This window comes from Carassius carassius, chromosome 18 (genome assembly GCF_963082965.1).
Source record: "Carassius carassius chromosome 18, fCarCar2.1, whole genome shotgun sequence".
Taxonomy (NCBI): Eukaryota; Metazoa; Chordata; class Actinopteri; order Cypriniformes; family Cyprinidae; genus Carassius; species Carassius carassius.
Genome location: NC_081772.1, coordinates 29,946,876 through 29,962,895, shown reverse-complemented (window position 1 = coordinate 29,962,895; position 16,020 = coordinate 29,946,876). Strand labels below are relative to the sequence as shown.

Below are 16,020 nucleotides of genomic sequence, written 5' to 3'. Positions count from 1 at the left end.
ATATACTACTGTGATTGTGCAAAAGTATCGCATAAAACAAGACTCACCACGAGGAGACAGTAGTGGTGTTTATCGGGACCAAAACTAGGTTAGTCTGTCCTAGAACCTCTCTGCTGTCCTCCATCAGCTGTTTTAAGTGGCTGTATACCACCACAATAGATTGTGGAATTGGCAGAGTTTTTCCTTGTGTGTCCCTGGGCCTGTTCCGTGCTTGCTGAAACTCTTTCAAAAGCCTTAGGCAAACACATTCACAGACCCTGTGGACTTCAGGGTCCTGAGCTGCCTGCCCATGAGTCATGAACAATCTATGGAAAAGAAAGATGATATAATCTGAACTGTATACTGGGTTATAAACTAGTGACGATCCAAATAGTCAAATTACCTCTCTGCTGCCTGCTGTCCTGGAGCAGAGCCACTCTGCTTCCTGGATGCTCTCCAAGGTCCTGTCAAAGCCTTCTTCTTAACCCTCTGGCTATATTTTGATGGTACCTTGTCCATGGCATGCAGAGCCATGTACAGCTGGACTATGTTGGCCTCCTCTTGTGATGACAAGGCAGTGATCGTTCGGTTTAGGCCAACCAAGTAGGCTGCCAGGGCATCAACTGCCTCCCAGCCCAAGACACCTCTGGAATCACACTGTGTACTCTGGAAATTGAGAAAAATGCCAAACACAGTCCAATAAACATATACGGTGTTGTAATAATTATTTTGCATTGTACATGCATATATTTTAACTTTACACATTGGTGACAATAGGCGTTTTGCACTGTACCAGATAAATTTTTTTTAAAAGTAAAAAATAGTACAGGATAGCAATATTACCTGGCTTGATGTGCTAGGACTTGCAGTGTCATCCTCCTCTTCCTCAGTGACCTCCTCATCTGGGGATTTGGGTTCAGTGTCACCCACCTGACTTGTCACCTGGACCTGCACGACAGCTACTGGAGAGTCATCAGCCCTAAGGTCAGCTGCATGGCACACAGTCGTGTCAATTTCACTATCCTCTTCGGGCTCCTCTGGGGGGACTTCAGGCATGTCATTGTGGTGTGCAATCAACTGGTCGCCTCTATTGGACTGGGCCAACAAGTACTCCACTGCAATGCGCTCCCCTGCAATAATTTGTACCACATTGTTAATGGGGAGAGGACACACACACTCACACACACACACACACACAAACAAACAAACACAGGAGAGAGAGAAATACTCCAATGCTCAGCATTTTCCTGTGAGATATCTTACCAGTGGGTTTTCCTGGAGGGGTAAATTCTGGCATCAAAGCCCGACCAAGGACCCGTTGGCTCATGCTGTTTAAATGAGACATTGTGCAGATATCAAATGTCCTTAGGGTTGAGGCCCCCACCACAGATACAGCTTCTTTTGCCCGGCTCATGTTCCACACTGATCCCCGGGAGCAGGAAGGAACATCGCTCTAGTACAGAGTCAGCAGAAGAGATGGACCGTAGTGATAGCAAGCTGAGGCCTACAAAAGAAGACTGACCTTCGCCCAAACAGGGACTTGAATTAAGCAGACCACCTTCTCCTATGTTGTGTGTAACACTGCTGCCTGACCTACTTGCAACCTAGCAAGCGGAGATTGTAAGCTAGCCCTGGAAGCGGCTAAAACAGCAGTCCCACTGAGGAGAAATCAGGCTGCCATGTCTCATCCTATGTAATGGGGTTTTTCAGTACTGGAAAAAAGAATGAATGAAAAATAGGCGGAAAATAGTTTATTTGAATTTGGCGCTCTCTCCTGAGAACTGGTGACGCGCTCTGACGCACCGGTCAGCTGATGGAGGCGGAACTTACAGCGATTGCAAATTCCTGTCTTTCTTTTTATTTTAGAGAGTTTTTATATATGTGAGAGTGTGTTTTATGTTGAATGTGAATGTATGTGCATGATTACCATCTGTTTGAGTGCAAATCAGCCCAAATCAGCTCGCTATTACTGAATGGTCACGGCTATCAAAGTGAACGCGTCTATATGAATAGGGAGAGTGGATTATCTACTTCGGAACATTTGTGTTATTACCATCTGTATAAGTGGCCATCAGCACATCATTACTTATTTGCATCGTAATTCATTGTAAAATATGCATCTCTAGCAATCTCAGGATGTTTTATATTGGCAAACAATGTTAAATCTTTTTTTATTTTTCTTATTATTCTTATTTTTCTTACTCAAATTATTCTTATTGTATTTTTCTACTGCTCAAATAAATCATTTATATGATGTCTAAGTTTATGTCTAGTGTTTTATAATTGAAAAAAACTATGCAGTGGAATGTTTACTGACTAAATAGTTTGTAGAAGTCTTCAATACTATTGGGAAATATATTTTCTTATATTTGGGGGGGTGGGGGGTGTAGACATAGTCTCAGAAAAATATTTGCAGGAGTCTCATTTTTCATTATATTTTATTCAGATTTGAAATATAAACTCATGAGACATGTGGCTTTCAACCCATTACTTTTCTAGATTGCTCCAGGACTTATTTCATGTATTTTTATATCAAATAAAAAAATATTTAAGAGTGGTAAAAAAAAATTCAAGGCACTTTAGTGTCTATAACTTTTAATATTTTTGAGAATTATCAAATCTGGTTGATAAAAAGTGAAGCCCAAAGGGTCTTCTTTCTAAAGACACCACAATTATGTTTGTAACACACTGAAGTAGGAAACTATTACGATTATAAGTTAGTTAGAGCACTTTCAGCTGTGAGTCCCATAATGGGGGGTGCTGGCTAACAGGTTAAACCTCAGGTGGACACATATCTCACTTGCCATTTATTCATATTGGATGTACACCAAATTTGGGGCACCGTATCTCCGCCTCCCGGGGGTTCAGGGACTTGTGGCTGGTGGTGTCGGATAGAGGTCCCCCTGGTCTGACTTTGACCCGATTTTGGTGCAGTTTGGCCCCGTTTTGGCGGAGTTACAGCTTGGCAAAGTGTGTGACATTTTGGTTAATATTCACCACATGTGGTGAATATTGAATATACACATTTTTTCTATGCATATTTCTACAGTGTTATGGGATAAAACTTACAAAAATGGATTCCTGGGAGCTAAAATTTATCTGTCCACGGAACCATTAGGAAGGGCGTGCTGAATAAATGGTAAATGGGAGGGTTTTTTTAAAAAAATGTCCATTTACAATTTATTCAGCGGGACCTCCGTAGTGCTCCCGTGGACATAATTTTTTTATGCATATTTTACATTATTATTGGATAAAACTTACATGAATGGATTCCTCTGAGTGTCCTGAGTACAGTACAGGTGTTTTCATTAACCATATTGCAAATTTACCTCCTGACCACCATGAAAACAGATCCCGATGCAGTGTTATTTTCTGCTAAAAGGTTGCAAGCTATAGCAGTTTTAACACATGGCCAGTCTTCATTATTACGTGATAAAACTTACATGAATGGGTTCCCCTTGGTGTCCTGAGTACATTACAGGTATTTTCATTAACAATAACACACATTTGAAATAAATAAAGTTAAATACAGTTGCTATTTAATGAACAGTGAGATACGCACCACATGTGGTGCACATGTGTGCCAAAATTCAACGCTCATTTTTATGCAAATTCTACAGTATTATGTGATAAAACTTACATGAATGGATTCCTCTTAGTGTGCTGAGTACAGTACAGGTGTTTCCTCTAGGCCTCATCCTAAGATTTTTCTTCCGACTTCCACCCCCCTCGAGCTGCCTTCTCTAGCCGGGGAGGGTGCACCCTGGCCGGCATGGATGAGTACTTGCGAGGGGGTGGATGGTACTATTTATTGCTAATATCTCCGCGAAGCAGTGGACTTCGGGGCTGAAATTCAGGGGATCCCTAGAGGGTCGAGGGGCCAACCGTATGCGACCACCCACGAGTTCCTGGGTCGTCCGGTTCCTGAGTTTTAATGGTTCAAATTCCACATTTTGGGGGGCCGTAACTCCGACCCCCGGGGTGATAGGGACATGTTGCAAATGTCGTAGGATAGACGGCCCCATGGTCTGACTTTGATCCGATTTTGGTGCAGTTTGGCCCCGTTTTGGCGGAGTTACAGCCTGACATATATACATATTTCTACAGTATTATGGGACAAAACTTACAAAAATGGGTTCCTTGGAGCTTGCAGAGTACAGCAGATGAGACTTCAACCACGAAATCGCTAAAATGTATCTGTCCATGGAACCATTAGGAAGGACGTGCTGAATAAATGGCAAATGGGAGTTTTTTTTTTTTTTAAATTCCATTTACAATTTATTCAGCGGGACCTCCATAATGCTCCCGTGGACATTCATTTTTATGCAAATTCTACAGTATATTCTGATAAAACTTACATGAATGGAGTCTGCTGAGCATGCTGTGTACAGTAGAGGTGTTTCCATTAAAAATATTGCACTCATTTGAAATGAATCAAGTTAAATAGACTTGCTATTTGATAATCTGCAAGTGGACACATATGCCGTCAAATAAATTGAGGGTGGACATGCAATTAACCAAAATCCAACATTTTTTCTAAAAATCTTTTCCCCTCTTTTTGAGTAAGTTATGGCCGGTCAAATTTTGGGACTTCTCTTAGTGTGCTGAGTACAGTACAGGTGTTTTCTCTAGGCCTCATCCTAAGATTTTTCTTCCGACTTCCACCCCCCTCGAGCTGCCTTCTCTAGCCGGGGAGGGTGCACCCTGGCCGGCATGGATGAGTAGGTGCGAGGGGGGTGGATGGTACTATTTTTTTGCTAATTTCTCCGTGATGCGGTGGACCCCGGGGCTGAAATTCGGGGGATCCCTAGAGGGTCAAGGGGCCTACCGTTTGCGACAACCCTTGAGTTCCTGGGTGGTCCGGTTCCTGGGTTATAACGGTTCAAATCCCACATTTTGTGGGGCCGTAACTCGGACCCCCGGGGTCATAGGAACATGGGGCTGGTGTCATCGGATAGAGGTCTCCAAGGTCTAATTTTTTTGTCCAGAGTTTGGTGTTTTTTCCCATCTTTTTGGGTGAGTTATGGCCGGTCAAATTTTGGGACCTTTTGCATTTGCGGGCCCGTATCTCTGGCCCCTGGGGGTCTATCGACTTGGGGGAGGTGGCTTCAGAGAGGGCCCTTCGAGGGCTATCACGTCACCGAGTTTCAAGTCACTAGGTCTCTTCCTTCCATTTGAGTATCAAAAATGTGGGGGGCCATAACTTCGCCCCCCGGGGTGTTATGGATGGGGGGCAGCGGTGTTCGGTAGGCCTTCTGGAGGTCTTACTCTGACCCGAGTTTGGTGCAGTTTGGCCCCGTTTTGTCGGAGTTACAGCTTGGCAAAGTGTGTGACATTTTGGTGAACATGCACCACATGTGGTGAAATTAACCAAAATCCAGTGCCCTGAGTTAGAAGTCTTCACGTTTCCAAAAATTTGTGCCCAAACCCGAAAGAGACCCGTAATGTACTACACCGAACCGACCCGGACCCGTCTAATATTTCAAAAGCCGGACCCGGACCCGTGTAGATCCGAGAAATGCCTATCCGGACCCGACCCAGACCCGTATATTATTTGAAATCTGGACCCGAACCCGCTGGGAAGACACAGACCCGACTGGACCCGACGTTCACATATTCCACCATAAAATTGCTATTACAAATCAATAAACCTGTTGCGAAAAATACAGCTTTTTGTCTTACCTAATTTAAAGAGCCGTAGTCTCTCCTCATTGTACCTGACTGCCTGTGATGCATTACAATCCTCCGACAAGAAAGTTATTCATGTTATTCCTCTCGTTATTCCAAGTCCAAGCTGAATCCACTCATTATTTCAGTTTCAAAAGTCCACTTGATGTCACGGTGACGGATGACAAATGCAACTGTGCATATGTACATTCTGACTTGAGTTAATTCGCATAATAACTTAGACTGGTTGCCCTTTTGAACTATAATAACGATCGCTCGTGCAATGCCATGGCCACTGACGTTATTTATTTGCTATCATCTGATCTCTGTGCTCTCTGATCTGCATCGAGTCTGAATCTGAACCACTAAAATTTTAAGATTAAACGGTTCATTTATAATATTATAAAAATGGGAGAAAATGTAAAACGCGGTTTGGCGGTCGAAGTGTCCCTCACTGAAACATGAAATGCGCTCGAGACTGCACATGCGTGCTAGCTGTATCAACCGAAAAAGCTTTAACGCAGTTTGAGCGTTATAGAAAACATTCATGTGACAGTTCACCTCAGATTGTGTTGCTGATTTGAAATATATTAAATATGAGTGTGTCATGTCTGCAAGCATTATTACCATGCGTGCACTTGTATTAACTCTGAGTCTGCGCGCTCTGCTTCTAAAAGCAGTGAGAGAGAGAGATCACTTTTTTTGGCTCCCTCTATTCTTTTCCTAATTTTACAAGTTGCAAGTTACAAAAAACACAAGCAGTCTTTGATCATGGCCGGGTGTTCTCCGGCTGATGATTTAAAATATAGACCCGAACCCGTACGGGTCCCGGGTCGGGTACGGGGTCGACGGGTCTCGGGTGCACTGTGAAGACCTCTACCCTGAGTACAGTACAAGTGTTTTCTTTAGGCCTCATAAAAAAAATTTTCTTCTGACTTCCACCCCCCTCGAGCTGCCTTCTCTAGCCGGGGAGGGTGCACCCTGGCCGGCATGGATGAGTAGGTGCGAGGGGGGTGGATGGTACTATTTTTTTGCTAATATCTCCGCGATGTGGTGGACCCCACGGCTGAAATTCGGGGGATCCCTAGAGGGTCGTGGACACGACGTGGACACGACTCCCAAGAGTCCGATCGGGCCGAATTTTGGATATGTGTCTCGAGGGGATCCCCTCGACTGGGCACAGAAGTCTGGTGGCCCTACCACCTTCTTTAGGGGTCAAACGGTCACAGAAGGGACCCCACGTCCACAAAAGCGTTACGCGTTTTGATGGGAGGTGGGACGTCCACAGTTCGGAGACGATAGGTCGTAGGGCCCCCAGATTTGAGATTCTGGCATCTCAGGGGCCCCTCACCCAAGGCCCCGAAGCACGTAGTCGTAGGACTAAAGGGAAAAAAGTGCATCGAACTAGGGCCCCGCGCTTTTGACTGCATGATCCAGGGGCCCCAAAGATGCACCGTTCTGAATTTCGGGCCCCTGGGACTTTTCTAAAAAAAAACCACCTGCCATTTATTTGAATGTGTTCAGCATAGCGGGTTCGTGGACACTGATTGCAAGGGCTCTTGGGCCCCGGGCCTTCATAAGCTTACTGGGGGAGGCCCCAGGAGCCACCGTTCCAAGTTTTGGGCCCCAGGGATGTCTCAGAAAAAAATGTCCAACCGAGGCCCTTTTCTAACGCTAATGGTCAAATGGACAAATATTGGGTACGTGGGACCCAGGGGTGGGGTCCGCAAATGTTCCGCATGTGATCTGGGCTCATTCCGTGAACATAATGGTCAAATGGACAAATAGTGGGTTCGTGGGACCCAGGGTGGGGGTCCGCAAGTGGTCCGCAGATGATCCGCAGTCATTGTGTGAACATAATGGTCAAATGGACAAATAGTGGGTCAGTGGGACCCAGGGTGGGGGTCCGCAAGTGGTCCGCAGATGATCCTCAGTCATTGTGTGAACATAATGGTCAAATGGACAAATAGTGGGTTCGTGGGACCCAGGGTGGGGGTCCGCAAGTGGTCCGCAGATGATCCGCAGTCATTGTGTGAATATAATGGTCAAATGGACAAATAGTGGGTTCGTGGGACCCAGGGTGGGGGTCCGCAAGTGGTCCGCAGATGTTCCGCAGTCATTGTGTGAATATAATGGTCAAATGGACAAATACTGGGTTCGTGGGACCCAGGGTGGGGGTCCGCAAGGGGTCCGCAGATGATCCGCAGATGATCCGCAGTCATTGTGTGAATATAATGGTCAAATGTACAAATAATGGGTTCGTGGGACCCGGGTTGGGGGTCCGACGGGGGTCCGCACCGGTTCCATGGTCATTCTGTAACTTTAAAGGTCAAATGGACAAAAATTGGTTTCGTGGGCAAAAAAATCGTCCACCCCCCATTCGGGTAAATGCCACTGTTTTAAACCTGAGGTGTACTGCTCCGTGCGCCACCCTGTGGAGAAGTGCTGTATGGCATTTAGGGGCCTCAAATTTGGGTAAGCTTCCGCGAGGCCCCTTGGGGGACCAGATCCTCCCGCGCCGGTCAGGGGTCTCACGTGGGCCAGCGCAGTCCGGCAGACATCGACACCGCGTCCGGCAAAAAATTTTTGGGGTCAGCGCGCAGTTCCCCTTAACCCACGTACACGAGCCCTCAAACTTATACCTGAATGGACGCTCCAAAAAAAATGGACACACTTTATGGACACTCTTTCCTAAAGGGCTGACCATAAGAATCAGGTGTGCCGAACAAGCCAACCAATTTCTGCTCAGTTTGTGTCCAACACTGCTGCCTGACCTACGTGCAACCAACCCAGCTCAGTCAGCAAGCGGAGATTGCAAGCTAGCCCTGCAAGCGGGTAAAACAGCGGTCCCACTGAGGAGAAATCAGGCTGCCATGTCTCATCCTATGTAATGGGGTTTTTCAGTACTGTCCCTGGGGACCGACAACACTGCACAATTGGGAAGTCTGTCTTATTCTACTCACTCTGTGATCACTCTTTCCTAAAGGGCTGACCATCAGAATCAGGTTTGCCGAAAGAGGGAGATGCACTGATCCCCGGGAGCAGAAAGGAACATCGCTCTAGTACAGAGTCAGCAGAAGAGATGGACCGTAGTGATAGCAAGCTGAGGCCTACAAAAAGAAGACTGACCTACGCCCAAACAGGGACTTGAATTAAGCAGACCACCTTCTGCCATGTTGTGTGTAACACTGCTGCCTGACCTACTTGCAACCTAGCAAGCCGAGATTGTAAGCTAGCCCTAGAAGCGGGTAAAACAGCAGTCCCACTGAGGAGAAATCAGGCTGCCATTTCTCATCCTATGTAATGGGGTTTTTCAGTGCTGGGCCTGGGGACCGACAGCACTGCACAATTCTGAGGTCTGTCTTATTCTACTCACTCTGTGAGCGCGCTTTCCTAACGAGCTGACCATCAGAATCAGGTGTGCCAAACAAGGGAGGTGCACTGATACCCTGTAGCAGGAAGGAACACCGCTCCAGTACAGATTCAGAAGAAGAGATGGACCGTAGTGATAGCAAGGTGACTCCGCCAAAAGCAGACAGACCTTCGCCCGAACAGGGACTTGAAGCCTGGACCCTCAGATTAAAAGTCTGATGCTCTACCAACTGAGCTATCCGGGCTCTTGTGGAGCACTGGCTTCTCACCTTTTATAAAGCAGCAGTTTTACAACAAGCTGCCTAGAAGAGACGCAGGTGTCACGAGGATGAAAGCTAGAAGCAGTTATGGCACAGAGAGCGAAGGACCATAGAAGGCACAATTACAGTCACAGAAACAACGCAGAGTATTAACCAGTATACGATCACGATGTGCCACTGGCTCACACAAGAAAATCCTTGGAGCCCGGATATAAGAAGCAGCAGCGTCGTGTTTGTCCATCGAAGAGTAATAAGTGCGAGGACCGTGAAAAATGCATGGATGCGTTGCCTCATGGCCTTCAGCAAACAGCGTAGTCAGCAGGATTCGAACCTGCGCGGGAAGACCCCAATGGATTTCAAGTCCATCACCTTAACCACTCATCCACGACTACGGGAGTAGACCAATTTCTGCTCAGTTTGTGTCCAACACTGCTGCCTGACCTACTTGCAACCAACCCAGCTCAGTCAGCAAGCGGAGATTGCAAGCTAGCCCTGCAAGCGGGTAAAACAGCGGTCCCACTGAGGAGAAATCAGGCTGCCATGTCTCATCCTATGTAATGGGGTTTTTCAGTACTGGCCCTGGGGACCGACAACACTGCACAATTGGGAAGTCTGTCTTATTCTACTCACTCTGTGATCACTCTTTCCTAAAGGGCTGACCATCAGAATCAGGTTTGCCGAAACAGGGAGATGCACTGATCCCTGGGAGCAGAAAGGAACATCGCTCTAGTACAGAGTCAGCAGAAGAGATGGACCGTAGTGATAGCAAGCTGAGGCCTACAAAAAGAAGACTGACCTTCGCCCAAACAGGGACTTGAATTAAGCAGACCAACTTCTGCCCTGTTGTGTGTCACATTGCTGCCTGACCTACTTGCAACCTAGCAAGCCGAGATTGTAAGCTAGCCCTGGAAGCGGGTAAAACAGCAGTCCCACTGAGGAGAAATCAGGCTGCTATGTCTCATCCTATGTAATGGGGTTTTTCAGTGCTGGGCCTGGGGACCGACAGCACTGCACAATTCGGAGGTCTGTCTTATTCTACTCATTCTGTGAGCTCGCTTTCCTAACGAGCTGACCATCAGAATCAGGTGTGCCAAACAAGGGAGGTGCACTGATACCGTGGAGTAGGAAGGAACACCGCTCCAGTACAGATTCAGAAGAAGAGATGGACCGTAGTGATAGCAAGGTGACTTCGCCAAAAGCAGACAGACTTTCACCCGAACGGGGACTTGAACCCTGGACCCTCAGATTAATAGTCTGATTCTCTACCGACTGGGCTATCCCGGCTCTTGTGGAGCACTGGCTTCTCACCTTTTATAAAGCAGCAGTTTTACAACAAGCTGCCCAGAAGAGACGCAGGTGTCACGAGGATGAAAGCTAGAAGCAGTTATGGCACAGAGAGCGAAGGACCATAGAAGGCACAATTACAGTCACAGAAAGCTAAAGCAATACTGCAAATCCTTCCGGAAATGGGAAGAGTTCGAACCTGAGCAGGGAGACCCCAATGGATTTCAAGTCCATCGCCTTAACCTCCCGGCCACGACTACGCCTAATGTTAGAAAGCAAGCCCCCTTGTCTGATGGCGCCCTGCACAGGCCAAGTTTCAGAAACAAAATCACGCAGAAAGATGAGGTGGTAAAAAATTTTCAACCTTCCCGTATACTCAACGGCAAAGGGTTGCCATGAACCGGATTCGAACCGGGGTTGCTGCGGCCACAACGCAGAGTATTAACCAATATACGATCACGATGTGCCACTGGCTCACACAAGAAAATCCCTGGAGCCCGGATATAAGAAGCAGCAGCGTCGTGTTTGTCCATCGAAGAGTAATAAGTGCGAGGACCGTGAAAAATGCATGGATGCTTTGCCTCATGGCCTTCAGCAAACAGCGTAGTCAGCAGGATTCGAACCTGCGCGGGAAGACCCCAATGGATTTCAAGTCCATCACCTTAACCACTCGTCCACGACTACGGGAGTAGACCAATTTCTGCTCAGTTTGTGTCCAACACTGCTGCCTGACCTACTTGCAACCAACCCAGCTCAGTCAGCAAGCGGAGATTGCAAGCTAGCCCTGCAAGCGGGTAAAACAGCGGTCCCACTGAGGAGAAATCAGGCTGCCATGTCTCATCCTATGTAATGGGGTTTTTCAGTACTGGCCCTGGGGACCGACAACACTGCACAATTGGGAAGTCTGTCTTATTCTACTCACTCTGTGATCACTCTTTTCTAAAGGGCTGACCATCAGAATTAGGTTTGCCGAAAGAGGGAGATGCACTGATCCCTGGGAGCAGAAAGGAACATCGCTCTAGTACAGAGTCAGCAGAAGAGATGGACCGTAGTGATAGCAAGCTGAGGCCTACAAAAAGAAGACTGACCTTCGCCCAAACAGGGACTTGAATTAAGCAGACCAACTTCTGCCCTGTTGTGTGTCACATTGCTGCCTGACCTACTTGCAACCTAGCAAGCCGAGATTGTAAGCAAGCCCTGGAAGCGGGTAAAACAGCAGTCCCACTGAGGAGAAATCAGGCTGCTATGTCTCATCCTATGTAATGGGGTTTTTCAGTGCTGGGCCTGGGGACCGACAGCACTGCACAATTCGGAGGTCTGTCTTATTCTACTCACTCTGTGAGCTCGCTTTCCTAACGAGCTGACCATCAGAATCAGGTGTGCCAAACAAGGGAGGTGCACTGATACCGTGGAGTAGGAAGGAACACCGCTCCAGTACAGATTCAGAAGAAGAGATGGACCGTAGTGATAGCAAGGTGACTTCGCCAAAAGCAGACAGACTTTCGCCCGAACGGGGACTTGAACCCTGGACCCTCAGATTAATAGTCTGATTCTCTACCGACTGGGCTATCCCGGCTCTTGTGGAGCACTGGCTTCTCACCTTTTATAAAGCAGCAGTTTTACAACAAGCTGCCCAGAAGAGACGCAGGTGTCACGAGGATGAAAGCTAGAAGCAGTTATGGCACAGAGAGCGAAGGACCATAGAAGGCACAATTACCGTCACAGAAAGCTAAAGCAATACTGCAAATCCCTCCCGTAGTCGGTAGAGTTCGAACCTGCGCGGGGAGACCCCAATGGATTTCAAGTCCATCGCCTTAACCTCTCGGCCACGACTACGCCTAATGTTAGAAAGCAAGCCCCCTTGTCTGGTGGCGCCCTGCACAGGCCAAGCTTCAGAAACAAAATCACGCAGAAAGATGAGGTGGTAAAATTTTTTCAACCTTCCCGTATACTCAACAGCAAAGGATTGCCGTGACCCGGATACGAGCCGGGGTTGCTGCGGCCAAAACGCAGAGTACTAACCACTATACGATCAAGGCATGCCACTGGCTCACCCAAGACAACCCCTGGAGCCCGGATACAAAAAGCAGCAGCGGCGTGTTTGTCCATCGAAGAGGGACTGGACATTTCGCAAATAAGTGCGAGGACCGTGAAAAATGCATGGACGCTTTGCCTCATGGCCTTTAGCAAACAGCGTAGTCTGCAGAATTCGAACCTGCGCGGCGAGACCCCAATGGATTTCTAGTCCATCGCCTTAACCACTCGGCCACAACTACGGGAGTAGACCAATTTCTGCTCAGTTTGTGCCCAACACTGCTGCCTGACCTGCTTGCAACCAACCCAGCTCAGTCAGCAAGCGGAGATTGCAAGCTAGCCCTGCAAGCGGGTAAAACAGCTGTCCCACTGAGGAGAAATCAGGCTGCCATGTCTCATCCTATGTAATGGGGTTTTTCAGTACTGGCCCTGGGGACCGACAGCACTGCACAATTGGGAAGTCTGTCTTATTCTTCTCACTCTGTGAGCACTCTTTTTAAACGGCTGACCATCAGAATCAGGTGTGCCTAACAAGGGAGATGCACTGATCCCCGGGAGCAGGAAGGAACATCGCTCTAGTACAGAGTCAGCAGAAGAGATGGACCGTAGTGATAGCAAGCTGAGGCCTACAAAAAGAAGACTGACCTTCGGCCAAACAGGGACTTGAATTAAGCAGACCACCTTCTGCCATGTTGTGTGTAACACTGCTGCCTGACCTACTTGCAACCTAGCAAGCCGAGATTCTAATCTAGCCCTGGAAGCGGCTAAAACAGCAGTCCCACTGAGGAGAAATCAGGCTGCCATGTCTCATCCTATGTAATGGGGTTTTTCAGTACTGGCCCTGGGGACCGACAGCACTGCACAAATGGGAGGTCTGTCTTATTCTACTCACTCCGTGAGCACTCTTTCCTAAAGGGCTGACCATCAGAATCATGTGTGCCGAACAAGGGAGATGCACTGACCCCCTGGAGAAGGAAGGAACATCGCTCTAATACAGAGTCAGCAGAAGAGATGGACCCGTAGTGATAGCAAGCTGAGGCCTCCAAAAAGTAGACTGACCGTCGCCCAAACAGGGACTTGAATTAAGCAGACCACCTTCTGCCCTGTTGTGTGTCACATTGCTGCCTGACCTACTTGCAACCTAGCAAGCCGAGATTGTAAGCTAGCCCTGGAAGCGGGTAAAACAGCAGTCCCACTGAGGAGAAATCAGGCTGCCATGTCTCATCCTATTGCAACCCTTCCTATCCTGCTCATAAGAGGATGGGCCCTAGGTTCGTTTCATATATACTCTCGTATGTGTGTGATATTCTGGATTAAATATATGGGTCACTAAAATGCCTTAAACTTAAACTTGGACTAAGACAAATACCTAAACTATGGTAAATAACTGAATAAATGTCACATTCTACTCAAACTCACAACAGAAACCTTGGTGTAAAAATAACAAGTTCTCACTTTAATTAAATAAAATAATTGTAAATAAAGACAGTATAAACTAAATGAAATGTCTGTGCCCTTAGGCTAAAATGCAAACACCAGTATACAATGACAGTTCAAAAAACAGTGTTTTCTTCAGGAATAAAATATTTCACACAATGTTTCACTTTTATAAAAATAATAAAAGCCGGCACCCCTTATTAGAAAAACAAACGTTGCAGGCCTGATTCGTGGCTCGGGATCGTTGGAACCCAAAAATTACAGGTTCATTGAGTTATAACAAAAAAAAACAGATACCTTTTCCAAGCACAATGTTCCAGTCAGTTCACCTCAGTCCAGATGAGAATGGAAGCGCACACAGGTGTCCACACCGATATCCACACGATCTCTGATGATTATCCAACGTTGCCAGAGGAATTCTGAGCATCCCTGGTAGCTCAGAGCGCTATCTGGTTCACGTCCTCTCGTTTCCTGGTCGGGAACTGACGAACAGCTACATGGCTAGCTGCGTTAGCTAACAGCTGCATCCACACCGTCCGATCACGTTTCTCTTAGCCTTTTGCCCGTGCTTAGCCAGCACGGCAGCCTGCATGTAATCAACAGTAATAAACTTCGTGCTGAAATTAACTGTCGCTCACAACTATCACTTGTCACTTACAAGATTATCAGGCTGACCATCAAAAGTACAAGCTATCAGAAGTTCAGCATAACAAGCTGTTCAATGCACAAACGAACTGTTTAATCCACTTTTTTCTCACATGCGTCTCTCCTTCCATCCTTATCTCTTTCTGTGTTCGTCCCCCTCCCCTCACAGACGTAAGGTCACATGACAAAACAACCTGGTTTTAACAGAATTATTCTTCCTCTAAAATAAAATAATGTTTTCTTTTTTTGGCTTTTACATTATGAAATAAACTAACGTTCTCTTTTACAAACACAATTTAACATGAATTCGCCCACTTTTTAAACACAATGAAAACATCAGATTTTTAACCACCTCTTAACTTTATATTCTTTTAACATGTTTTTTTTAATCAACATGAACTATTTATTTAAATGTGTTTTAACATTTCAGCTGGGTTACACCCTCCCCCTTCTAATAGTCTGGTGTCCTCAACAGACAACAACAACTCAAACTCTACTTTAGGAGAAAGGTAAATATAACAACAGCTTATCTAAGTTTAATTCTTTCCAATCTTAAAAACCACACCTCTGTGTATGATAGTGATTGGCTGATCTCTAGCTTTACCAGGCTCATCATAGGTTAGTCTTACTACTGGTTTGATGGGTCTTTTCGAGCGTGTTTCAGCTTTATTAATCAATGGCTCTGGTGTTTGACTAGCATCTACGCTAACATCTACGTCTGTAGACTTAAGAGCACTGTCATCTTGACTTTCATTTGGTTCAACTTCTGGCTCTTCAGAGCTCTCCTGTCCAGTCTCCTCCAGCTCATCATCAGTTTCAGGAGCAGCATCCGGACTGGGTCCCTCCTCCACCTTATCATCCTCTTCAGAGCTCTCTTCTGACAGAGGGGGATCTACATCCTCCTGCATGTCCTCTGAAAGGTGTGTAGTCGGTCTGGTCCTGGGAGTCTCTCTGAGCTTATAGCAAATCCTAGTAGGTCTGTAGTACTCCGAGTCGGAAGAAGAATCAGTGCTAAGTGGCTCGGGGAGGACAGTGTCAGGTAAGGTCAATGTCTGTTTTCTGGAAGTCTCAGTTCTTGTTCTTGCCCTGACACATGAGTCATGATCCACCTCTGCTTTTGGAAGTCTCACTAGCTGTCCTATTGGCAGAATGTGGTCTCTGTGAAGCGTTTTAACACTTCCCTTCCCATTCTCAGGCCTGAGCTTATATACAGGAAGATTTGGCATTTTTCCAACAACCAGGTAAGGCATAGGATTCCACCTTGTTTGCAGCTTATGTTTGCCTTTCAGCCCCAGGTTCCTGAGTAACACTCTGTCACCGACGTCTAAGGACTGGAAACTAA

At 46.7% G+C, this 16,020-nt stretch overlaps 3 non-coding genes across 3 annotated transcripts; all 3 read right to left on the bottom strand.

The window, feature by feature from the left end:
- Positions 1 to 9,190: 9,190 nt before the first annotated feature.
- Positions 9,191 to 9,263, bottom strand: trnak-uuu (transfer RNA lysine (anticodon UUU)). The gene has a single exon. It is a non-coding gene; the product is annotated as a tRNA-Lys (tRNA).
- A 1,901-nt stretch (positions 9,264 to 11,164) lies between these two features.
- Positions 11,165 to 11,246, bottom strand: trnas-uga (transfer RNA serine (anticodon UGA)). Its single transcript has one exon. It is a non-coding gene; the product is annotated as a tRNA-Ser (tRNA).
- Positions 11,247 to 12,065: 819 nt separating this feature from the next.
- Positions 12,066 to 12,138, bottom strand: trnan-auu (transfer RNA asparagine (anticodon AUU)). The gene has a single exon. It is a non-coding gene; the product is annotated as a tRNA-Asn (tRNA).
- Positions 12,139 to 16,020: the final 3,882 nt, after the last annotated feature.